Genomic DNA, 11,336 nt, shown 5'->3' on the forward strand with positions numbered 1-11,336 from the left:
TGATCACTCCAATCGCAAGATCAGTTGACTAGAAGCTAGACCCATGGAGGCGATGAGCGAGAGCATCAGCCGGCTATGCCAGATGGTCCACGACGCTGGCCTGCGGCCCGACACTAAGGAACGTCTCCAGGTCATGCTTGAGGCCGCCAGGGTGAGAGGCCTCTTGGACGACAGCTTCGTCTCCTTGTTCGACAAGGTCCCCGTCGACTTCCTCAACAAGTTCACCGTCGTCAAGAAGCTCGCGGACGACCTTGATGTACGCCTCCAGCCCACGCGCCCAGGTTCTGCCATGCCCGCCACCCTCAATGGCCTCTATGGTGACAACCTCTTCGATGCACTGGTGGCCCTGCGACTGCCCGCCGTCACGCTAGAGAATGTCCACCTCGAGGTCGCGCTCGCCGCGCAGCGCCTGGCGCGGCAAGACACCGTCGACATAATCACCCATGTCTACGCGCAAATCGTCCACAAGGACTACTACGTGCCAGAGGAGGACGATAGGTTGCTGGCCTTCTTGACCCGCAGGGCAACCTTGGACAGCATTGTTCAGAAGCACGTTGAGCTCGCCGCCAACGCCGCTGCTCCTCACACATCGGTTGGTGACCCGGCTCACTAGGGCATGAGGATGTCGTTGATGGATCTGTATGTATCTTTATCTTTCCATGAGATCCATGTAGTAGTATATGGTACTACTAGTAATTACCTTACCTTTCGCATCAAGTTCATAATTTTCATACGCACTCCATGCATGAACAACGCCAGAACCAAACTTCTCATTACTCTAGGGAAAATCGTTATTTCTATCTATCGGTCCCGCCATGGAGCAGAACCAAATTTTACAAGTTACAAGTTCCAAAGCAAAAGCATGTCATGTTCGCGTCGCACCCCCACATGGTTGGTCCGGCACGCCGCTCAAGGGGGAATGTGTGTTGTGTTGCATTTTCACTTCCAAGTGGGACTGCAGTTGAGCAAACTGACTATCGGCAAACCCCCACCCCTCCCACCGCGCGATGGCTGAGAAAACAGGAGGGAGAAGAGATGGTTGTAGCACGGACTCCAAGAAAATTGGTGTCAGACGGAACTCGTGTGGGTGGCGTGTGCCGTACTGCTAGACGTGAATGCTACTTATGGCCGATGCCACCCCACTATATCGAGCCTATATCGAGGTGTTGGTTACGTAGAACAAATTTTCTGCAGTCCGTACTCAGCCCTCCTCTATCTCTCTTCTCAGCCAGCCAGCAGATGCGCGGAGCCCATCGTCTGTTTGCTCACATGTGGTCCCACATGTAAGTGAAAATGCAAGAGGACCCACTGAACCTACACATCTTTCACCTTGATGTGCTGGTGATGAAAAACAAATCCAATAAAGATCTTCGATGGCCGCTTTTGGAGTTACTTAAGGGTAGTAAGATTCTATTTACAGTTTAACCCAAGATGCACATCACGTGGCTTCAACTACCACTCCATTTTCTTGCATGACACGACCTATATGGTGGATGTCCCACGTGTCGGCAAAAGGAGGAAGAACTCGACCAAATATTCTCCATATTTAGACCGGAGGAGTAGGAAACATGGCAAGCCCTGTGCCTACATCATACTACGTACAAGCCCACCTGACGTAGTCACGCTATCACCATATTTCTCGGCCTCTGTGCGACACCTAGCTCTAGTTGATCTAACTAAAACTAACTATTGGTTGGCTCTATGTGATGTGGCAACGTCATACTACTACGGATCCTGGCTATACTACTACGGCACTAACACTCCAAGAAGTGAGTTGAAAACCATTTATAAATTGAGTTTATGACATGCATATGCAAATCTACCATTCATTACATATAACAAGTCATCAACACACAATGAAAATGAGGATACATGTTGGATTATAGTTTAGTTCCAACAAAACATTCTAGTAAATACTAAAGTTTTCATCGCACAACAAATAACAAGCAATGAAATGAACTTCAGCTCAACCAATCCTCGGCGTTGGAAACGCTTGCTTTGAACCAGAAGTGATTCTCTGGGAAGGGGCATCTACTATCAATCTCGAGACCAATGCAGGACTAATCATCCAGGCTGAAGCGGCCTCTGTCAGGACGCATATTGTGATAGCCACGGTAGGGAACCATAGCAACGTCCGAGGTATAGATACAGTTGCTTCTCATAAATGGTAGTAACATTGTGTCAACAGCAGTTGGATTGCCTTTCACCATCATTGGATAGTTTTGTCCAAGGAAGAGCGAGTTTCCTCCAAGAGTATCAATACTAAATCAGGAAGAAGGTGTTGGCACTAGCATAGTAGTATCCATCCCGAATACCCTGCAATGGATGTTGGAATAGGTCCAGAGAGTGCGACCATGGGAGACAACACCTACTTCCTTAGTAACATCAGCAGTGCCCTGTATACAAACAACAAGAGGTGATCCATCAGAATAAGTTGCCAGGCGCCACTTAGTATATGGGTCCCCATGCTCGTGATCATCATCATTGTCATCTCCCCCTTGGTTATAAAAAATTTCAAATATAGGTGGTGGAATGTTCATAGGACCTTGGAAAGACAAGAAGGTTAATTAGTAAAGGGAAACTAGCTAACCCGCATGCATGTGGATGAAACAATTATAATTACGGTGGAAGACAAACGAACCGAAAGCATAAGGATTCCATGCAAAAATAGTGCCACGAGTGGTGGCAGCAAACACAAGACCCTCGTATTGAATTGCATCACAGTACTCATCCATGTATAGAAACTGATTTTTGAGCAATATCCATCAAGTCGAACCATGAAGGATGGCAACAAGCTTGTCGAAGGTAGCGACAATAGAAGCATTCCTATAACCCCAAGAGCGGTTGGGAACTCGGCAAATTGCTAGCTTCTGTAGACGACAGTCACCATGATCATAGTTGAACGTACATAGAACACCGGTGTGCTCAACCTCTGGGAAGTCTGAGATTTTTGGAAGTGGAACCCAATGATGAGTGTACACATTCACAAGTTCCCACTCGCAGTTGTACCCAATATAAACAACCCAATCTCCATTTGTGCCTGCCCAAGCCTTACCCTCAAGCGATGGCATCTTAACATCACACGTATCATTATCAAGCGGCATCAACTTGCACAATGCGAGGCCTCCGTCATCCGCGCGCCAGTCAGCAGGGTCACGGCGAAGAAGATACGGGAGATCAAACCGCTCCTGGACCCTTGGGTTGCTTGTAATGATGTTATTAGTTGAGTCGAGAATGGTCTTAAACGAACCTGCCATGCTAGCCGAGGTGATGACGTTGCACCGATCAATGAGTTCCTCCACCACATCATCATTCAGTGGGGCAAGAAATAACGGGGTCGTTTCTGGTCTGTTCCCTCCATGGAGAAGACGATCGAACAATGGCAGAAGGAAGGGTGAAGGAAAATGGAGGAGGGAGGAAGAGCGTGCGATAGTAGTTCCAAATCGAGAGGGAAAGGCTAAGAGTCGGTGGACAGTTGCCATGGTACACGAAGAGGCGCCCCGGCCTACATAGACGTCCATTCGGAAAGAGCTATGCTATGCACACGATAAAATCAGGACGATTCACAAACGATGGTTAAATCAGGCCGTACATGCATATGAGTGAAACAACACAGGACGCTGGATTTACATATCATGCACACATCGGGCACCAGTATCGTCCATGGAGCAGTTTTGGTTCGGAAATTGTACAAAAGGACTCACCATCATTTCACTAACATGTTGGAACGGGATCACATGTCAACGAAGAGGCTAGTGGGGAGCGGACGGTTGCCACAGAGGTCACACACTGACGACAAGGCCGTCCTATCAGACCTAGCGCCCGTGCGGGATGGCTTCCGTCCCCCACATGAGCGAAGCCACTTCGCACCCCCACACGGTTGGTCCGCCATGCCGCTAGGCCAACTCCAGCGCGTGCAGCTCAGACCCGTGCTCGCTCAGCCCCCTTTTCCTCCATGCCCCGGAGCTACCCAACCATGGCTACGTGTTTTGCGCACCCGGTGGCTGGATTTGGAGTGGATCCAGTCAGGCTTGAGCTCGCCCGGCTGTGGGAGGCTGCGCCGCGCCATGGACTAGTCGGGCACCGGGCCGGAAGGCCCAGGCAAGGCCACAAGGCTGCATGCAGGTACTGACTCCTCTAGCTGCTCGGATCTACACCGTCGGTGGTCCACCCACAGATACATGAATGGCGGTCGGTCGGGCTCGGTGCTGGCCCAAAACTCGTCGCTGCACTGTTGCCACTCATTACGTGCGACGACTACCCAAAGAAGGTCTTGTGTCGTGTGTCTACAACACCGGAACATCCCGGATGGGTGTTCATCAAGTGCTCAACCAATGGGGTATGTGCTACTTTAGCTTCGGTTGTGCTCTCGAATTAGACTAGTTGTGCTAACTTAAAATTTTATTGTGTAGAATGGATGCAAGTTTTGGTATTCGGAAGAAGAGTACATCGATATATTGATAGAGCGCAATTTCGTAGATGTTCTAGCACTTTTAGATAGCATAGAGGCTAGAGATGAGACTAGTGCACTTGTTGATAGAATAGGGGCTAGACATGAGACTAGATGCGAGGAAGCAACGTCTACTTCTTTACACTCGAAGAAGAAAGAAGCACGCAAGATCGAGCATCCGCAGATCAACAATGAATGCATTGAGAAGGCACTACTCCAACTTACAGGAGCAGTTATGGAAGTTGGATATCTTCTAAAATGTATTATTGTGGTTCTTGTTTTGTTTGGTCTTGCTTTTCTAGTCAAATTTTGCTGATGTATTTCCATGTACCAAAAATCTATGGCCCTGTTTGGATACTCTAACTCAGTTAGAGTTAGATTCTAACCCTGAACTAACTCTAACCAAAGAGGTGTTTGGATGGCAGGGTTAGATGGAGCGCGGATACGGCAAGGTGCCTTCACGGGCGGTGCGAGAGGGAGGGAGGGAGAGGACGAGAAGCTTTGAGGAAGTGGGGAGGGATCTGCTGTGGGAAGAGCGAGAGAAAAGGATGTTTTTAGTGGTCCCAAGAAGAACTAACCCAAATAAGCATATCTTGGGTGGGTTAGTTTTTTGGGGTGGGTTAGATGCAACTAACCCAAACTAACCCTCCTGTTTGGGTATTTTTGGGTTAGTTAAGTCCAAACTAACCCAAACTAACTCTAACCCATGGATCCAAACAGGGCCAATGATGAAAAAAAGATACGTGTTTGCAAAGAAAAATGTACATGGCCGGAATGCGTCCGCGCATTGGGCGCACGGCCACCGCATCCGATAAATGGCCCGAACACGACCCCATTGCCCTACTCAAACAAACAGAATCCGGGCAAAATGGAGGTCCGTTTGGGGTCGTGAGTTGGAGTTGGCCTAACAAGTGGGACCGCAGTTGAGGAAACTGAGTATCGACAAACCCCCACCTCACCCACCGCGCGATGGCTGAGTTAGAGAAATGACGAGGTTGAAGAGATAGCTGTAGCATGGACCCCAAGAAATATGGTGTTAGATGGAAGTCGTGCTGGTGGCGTGTGCCATACTCCTAGACATGAATGCTTGTTCTGGCCCATGCCACCCTACTTTACTATATATCGAGGATTCAAGGTGCTGGTTACGTACAGCGGACACATTAACATATGGCCCACCTCACACTGTGGCCAAATTTCCTGGAGTCTGTGCTAGGTTAAAAAGTGTTCTTTGTGAGGGTGGGTGGCTGGTCTCAAGTTTAAAACTTGTTGTATTACGTATACGTAGACGTAGAGATAGTGCATCGGTTTTGAAAGTTTGAACCCAAACATCAGAATGCAATTTCTACTAGACTCATCCAAGGACCTAGGATGATGGGATTCACAGCTATAGTAAAAACACCCGCCTGACACGCGAAGCATGTGAAGCTAGTACAAATAGCAGTAGTACTATTGTTGATTGGACTCATCCGATAACCTGTTGCAATGCACGTACAATTATGTATTCGAAAAATATTTTTTTGCCTCATCGCAGCACCCACTCAGAGAAGCCACTCGAAAGCCATTCATAAATTTAGTAAGTTTATCACATGCATATCATTTTATTACATACAACAGGTCATGAACCCACAACGTCAACGACGATACATTCTAGTAAATACTAAAGTTTTCATCACACAACAAATAACAAGCAATGAAATGAACTTCAGCTCAACCAATCCTTGGTGTTGGAAATGCTTCCTTTGAACCAGAAGTGATTCTCTGGGAAGGGCCAGCTACTGTCAATCTCGAGACCAATGCAGGACTGATCATCCAGGATGAAGCGGGCTATGTCAGGACCCATAGTGCGATGGTAGGGAAGCATAGCAATGACCAAGGTATAGATGTAGTTGCTTCTCATAAATGGTAGAAACGTTGTATCAATAGCAGCTAGATCACCTTTCACCATCATTGGATAGTTTTGTCCAAGGAAGAGCGAGTTTCCTCCAAGACTTTCAATACTAAACCAGGGAGAAGGTGTTGGCGCTAGTACACTAGTATCCATCCCGAATACCCTGCAACGGATGTTGGAATAGGTCCGGAGAGTGCGACCATGAGAGACAACACCTGCTTCCTTAGTAACATCAGTAGTGCCATGTATACAGACAAGAAGAGGTGATCCATTGGAATAAGTTGCCAGGCGCCACTGAGTATATGGGTCCTGCTGGTCCTCATGCTCGTGATCATTAGCATCGTCATCTCCCCCTTGGTTATAAAAAATTTCAAGTATAGGTGGTGGAATGTTCACAGGACCTTGGAAACACAAGAAGGTTAATTAATTAGTAAAGGGAAACTAGCTAACCCGCATGAATGTGGATGAAACAATTATAATTATGGTGGAAGACAAACGTACCAAAAGCATGATGATTCCATGCAAAAACAGTGCCACGAGTAGTGGCAGCAAACACAAGACCCTCGTATTGAATTGCATCATAGTACTTGTCCGTGTATAGAAATTGATTTTTGAGCAATATCCATCGAGGCATGGAAGTAAGGAAGGCAACAAGCTTGTCAAAGATAGCAACAACTTCATAGTTCATGTAATCCCAGGAGCGGTTGGGAACTCAACAAATTGCTATCTTCCGTAGACGACGGTTACCATGATCATATTGGAACTCATGTAGATCATCTGTGTGTGCAATCTCTGGGCAGTCTGAGATTTTTGGAAGTGGAACCTGGTGATGAGTGTACACATTCACAAGTTCCCACTCGCAGTTGTACCCAATATAAACAACCCAATCTTCATTTGTGCCTTCCCAAGCCTTGCCCTCAAGTGATGGCATCTTAAAATCACACGTATCATTATCAAGCGGCATCAACTTGCACAAGGCGAGGCTTCCATCGTCCCCGCGCCAGTCAGCAGTGTCACGGCGAACAAGATAGTGGAGATCAACCCGCTCTTGGACCCTTGGGTTGCTTGTAGTGATGTTATTAGTTGAGTCGAGAATGGTCTTGAACGAACCTGCCATGCTAGCTGAGGTGATGATGTCGCACCGATCAATGAGTTCCTCCACCGCGTCATCATTCAGACCGGGGCAAGAATAACGGGGTTGTTTCTGGCATGTTCCCTCCATGGAGAAGACGATCGAACAATGGCAGAAGGAAGGGTGAAGGCAAATGGAGGAGGGAGGAAGAGCGTGCGACATCAGTTCCAAATCGAGAGGGAAAGGCAAAGAGTCGGTGGACGGTTGCCACGGTACACGAAGAGGCGCCCCGGCCTACATAGACGTCCATTTGGAAATTGTACAAAAGGACTCGCCGTAGTCTCACAGACATGTGGGAATGGGACCACATGTCAATGAAATATGGTGTTTAATTTCTCATGCAAAATGCGATCTGGCCGTGTTGCCCCGCGGTGCCGCATTAGTTATCGACCTTTATTTTTTAATGGCATGCCATTCAGTTTTGAAGCACGACTAACTGGTACTGTATGCAGAGAAAATATAAACTACTCTACCACTACTCCACCTCTAGTACTAGTAGTATAAAAAAGATATATAGGCTGGAGCTTCAGCGCTTTCTTGCTAAGGGCTGCCCACTTGCTTCTCACACTATCACCCTCTCTCTAGATCTAAAAAGACGGCCTCTCTCTCCCTCCTCACCGGTGGTCACAGATCCGCCGGGGAAGAAAAGGACGTGCAGCATTGACGCACTCGTCATCGGCGAGCGAGGTCACGCACTGATGACAAGGCCGTCCTCTCAGACCTAGCGCCCGCGCGGGATGGCCTCCGTCCCCAAGATCGCTGCCGTAGTGTGTGCGGAGGACCATGACCACGAGCGAAGCCACTTCCTGCCGACCCTCAGGTATGCTACCTCTTTTCAAACATACCCTTGTTCTATTGCCCCATCTGCCACATTGCTGCATGTGGATCTTTTTCCACTCCACCATCTTCCCAATTTGCTATCCTCTGCTCTGCTAGTCACGCAGACGAAAACCTTAACTTGCACTATTAAAGGAAACCCTACTTCATGCAGACTAATCCATGTCTGGGTTGAATAAGAAAAGGAAGGGAGACTGTACTGTCCAAGATACTAGGCATCGAACCTGCATCTAGGTTGAAAAGGGGGAAATCAGTAGCTAAAGAGAACAAAAATGGGATGTAATCCACATATGATGCCTGGATATTTGTTGCTTTGGGAAACCACATCTCCCTCACCACTCTATGCATCTGTGGAGGTACATCGTACTGGTGCGCCCACTGTCTGAATGGGCCTCCCATGCTCTTATTGCCACTTTTTTGCTGTTAGTATAACGCCATCGGTCAAGTCAAGCAATGCTACTGCTAAAGTGATGCCACATTTAACTAATGCCGCACTCAGTGTAATGCCACCGATAAATTTAAGCAATGCCATTTAATGTCACTGGATTATTTCAAGGTTAGCTATTGATTGTGGATGTATTAAAGATTTTTCAGCTAAGTCATTCTAATGTTGTTGCACAGCCAGTATACCAACGATGAATCTTGTTACTACCTTCAGATTTTTGCACTGTTAGTTCTTATAGATTACATACCTCACTTTCATGAGATAACTCATTTTTTACAGTGTTAAGAGGAAAGGTCAAGAGTGGGAACCTCCTCCTCCGGCTGTTCTCTTGATTCGTTCGATCAAGTTTTTATATTTGATCGATTATCAAGATTGGGATAGCAATTTTTAGGTCCCCTCGAGTTCGAAATGATATTTACCTTGAAGGTACATGGTTTGTAATTTTTTTATACCGTCAGTAGTTAATAATGCTAGTTACCTTCAGACTTTTGTATTTGGTTTAATGCTCTTGCACAGTTAGTATACCAATGCTGAAACTTGTTACCTTTACATTTTGTATTGTTAATTCTTATAGAAATCTTCCAGTGCTAGAGCTTATGGAAATCTGTTCAGTAAAACCATTGTATTGTACCCTATAATAAAATAACTACTCTATTGTTGCACTAGCCACTGGATTCACTACAAAAAAAAGACACATCCGTGACATTTTGGGCCGAATGAAAAAAAATTCTGTCATACATATGGCACTTCTATGACGATAATTGTGACAAAACCCGGTATCATCATAGATGTGGTGGGCTCCTACTTCTATGACAAAAAATCATGATAGAAAATGGGCTTTTCGTCCTGGGCGGGCCGGAGACGCAGTTGCATGACATTCTTTGGGCCGTCCATGACGGAAAAAACGATGGTAGAAGCAAGGGGGAGGAAAATTTGGGGGAGTTCCCGGTTACGGTGGGAGGTCGGGGGCCGAGCGATGTGCGTTTCTCTCATACACGTACGCGCGTGTGTGCGAGGCGTTGGCTCTAACTGAACCCAAGCGAGGCGTTGGTCTCTAACTGAACCCGAGCGATTGCACTGCAGGCTACGCGTTACTGAACCCGAGCGATCGATCGATGGCTGTTAACTGAACCCAATCGAGCAATTCCTTTGCTACTGCCGCTAACTGAAGCCAATCGATGGGATGAACAGTGAGCGTTGCGGGGGGGTTTGGATGAACAGTGAGCGGTGGCGTTGCCTCTGGATGAGCAGTGAGCGGTGGCGTTGCCTCTGGATGAACAGGACCCCGTGGTGTGGTGGAGGGCTGGATGAACAGTAGATGGTGGAGGGGTGCCCGTGGAGGGGTGGATGAACAGGACCCCGTGGTGTGGAGGGCTGGATGAACAGTAGACGGTGGAGGGGTGGTTGAACAGGACCCCGTGGTGTGGAGGGCTGGATGAACAGTAGACAGTGGAGGGGTGGTTGAACAGTAGCCGGTGGAGTAGCGCGCGGTGGAGGCTGGATGAACAGGAGCCCGTGGATGAACAGTCGCAGGTGGAGGCTGGAGGAGGTCGACGGTGGATGAACAGTAGCTCGTGGAGGTTGGAGGGGGTCGACGGTGGAGATGAACAGTATCCCGTGGAGTCCCGTTTTGCGGTACGCCACACCCCTCCCGATGAACAGGACCCCCGTTTCGATCGTAGCCCTCCAACACAAGTCCGTTTCCTCCGTTTTGTGGTACGCCACACCCCTCCCGATCAACAGGACCCCCGTTTCGACCATAGGAGGTCCGTTTCCTCCGTTTTACGGTACACCAGACCCCTCCCGATGAACAGGATCCCGTTTCAAACGTGGCCGGTCGAACACAAGGCCGTTTCCTCCATTCTGCGGTACGCCAGGCCTCGTTTCCATCGCATGTTCTGTCCAAGCCCTCCCGATGAACACGACGCATTCTGTTGCCTCCCCATGAACACAGCGCATTTTGTTGCCTCCCCATGAACACGACGACGACACTGTTTCTTCGTTCCAACCCAGCCATGTACACGAGCCCTGGCCGTACGTATGCGCGAGTAGGCGTTCGAGACCCCGCCCGTATGTACACATACGTGGCTGTATTTTCTTTCTTGCACCCTGGCCGCTGTACGATGTGTAAATGCTACGTGCGCACCTCTACTACGACACGTGCGCGCCTCTACATTGACCAGTATGTACGTACACGTTCGCGACCAGAATGACAATGCTACGTACGCTTCGACCAGGTGGGTCCCGACTGTCAGGCACTTCCTTGCCTGCGAAGATGTAGCTGGTGGGTCCCAGCAGTCAAGGGGCGAATTGTTTTTTTTTGCCGGGACGCACTTCCTTGCGTGCGAAGATGTAGCTGGTGGGTCCCAGCAGTCAGGGAGAAACGTTTTTTTGTGAAATACGGTGGCCCGTCCGGTGGGTCCCGCTGTCAGGTGGAGGAATAATTATTTTGCACGTAATAAGGAGGCACTTCTTTGCTGCGGCCGTTGACCCAACTGTCAGCCTCTCCACGTATAGTCCACGTCCGATGGAAGTCGTTCCTTGACCATGTTGGCCACGCCGCGCCGAGAGCACCAGGGCGGTG

Source organism: Triticum urartu, chromosome 2A, assembly GCF_056163025.1.
Source record: "Triticum urartu cultivar PI428250 chromosome 2A, HENAU_Tu73, whole genome shotgun sequence".
Lineage (NCBI taxonomy): Eukaryota > Viridiplantae > Streptophyta > Magnoliopsida > Poales > Poaceae > Triticum > Triticum urartu.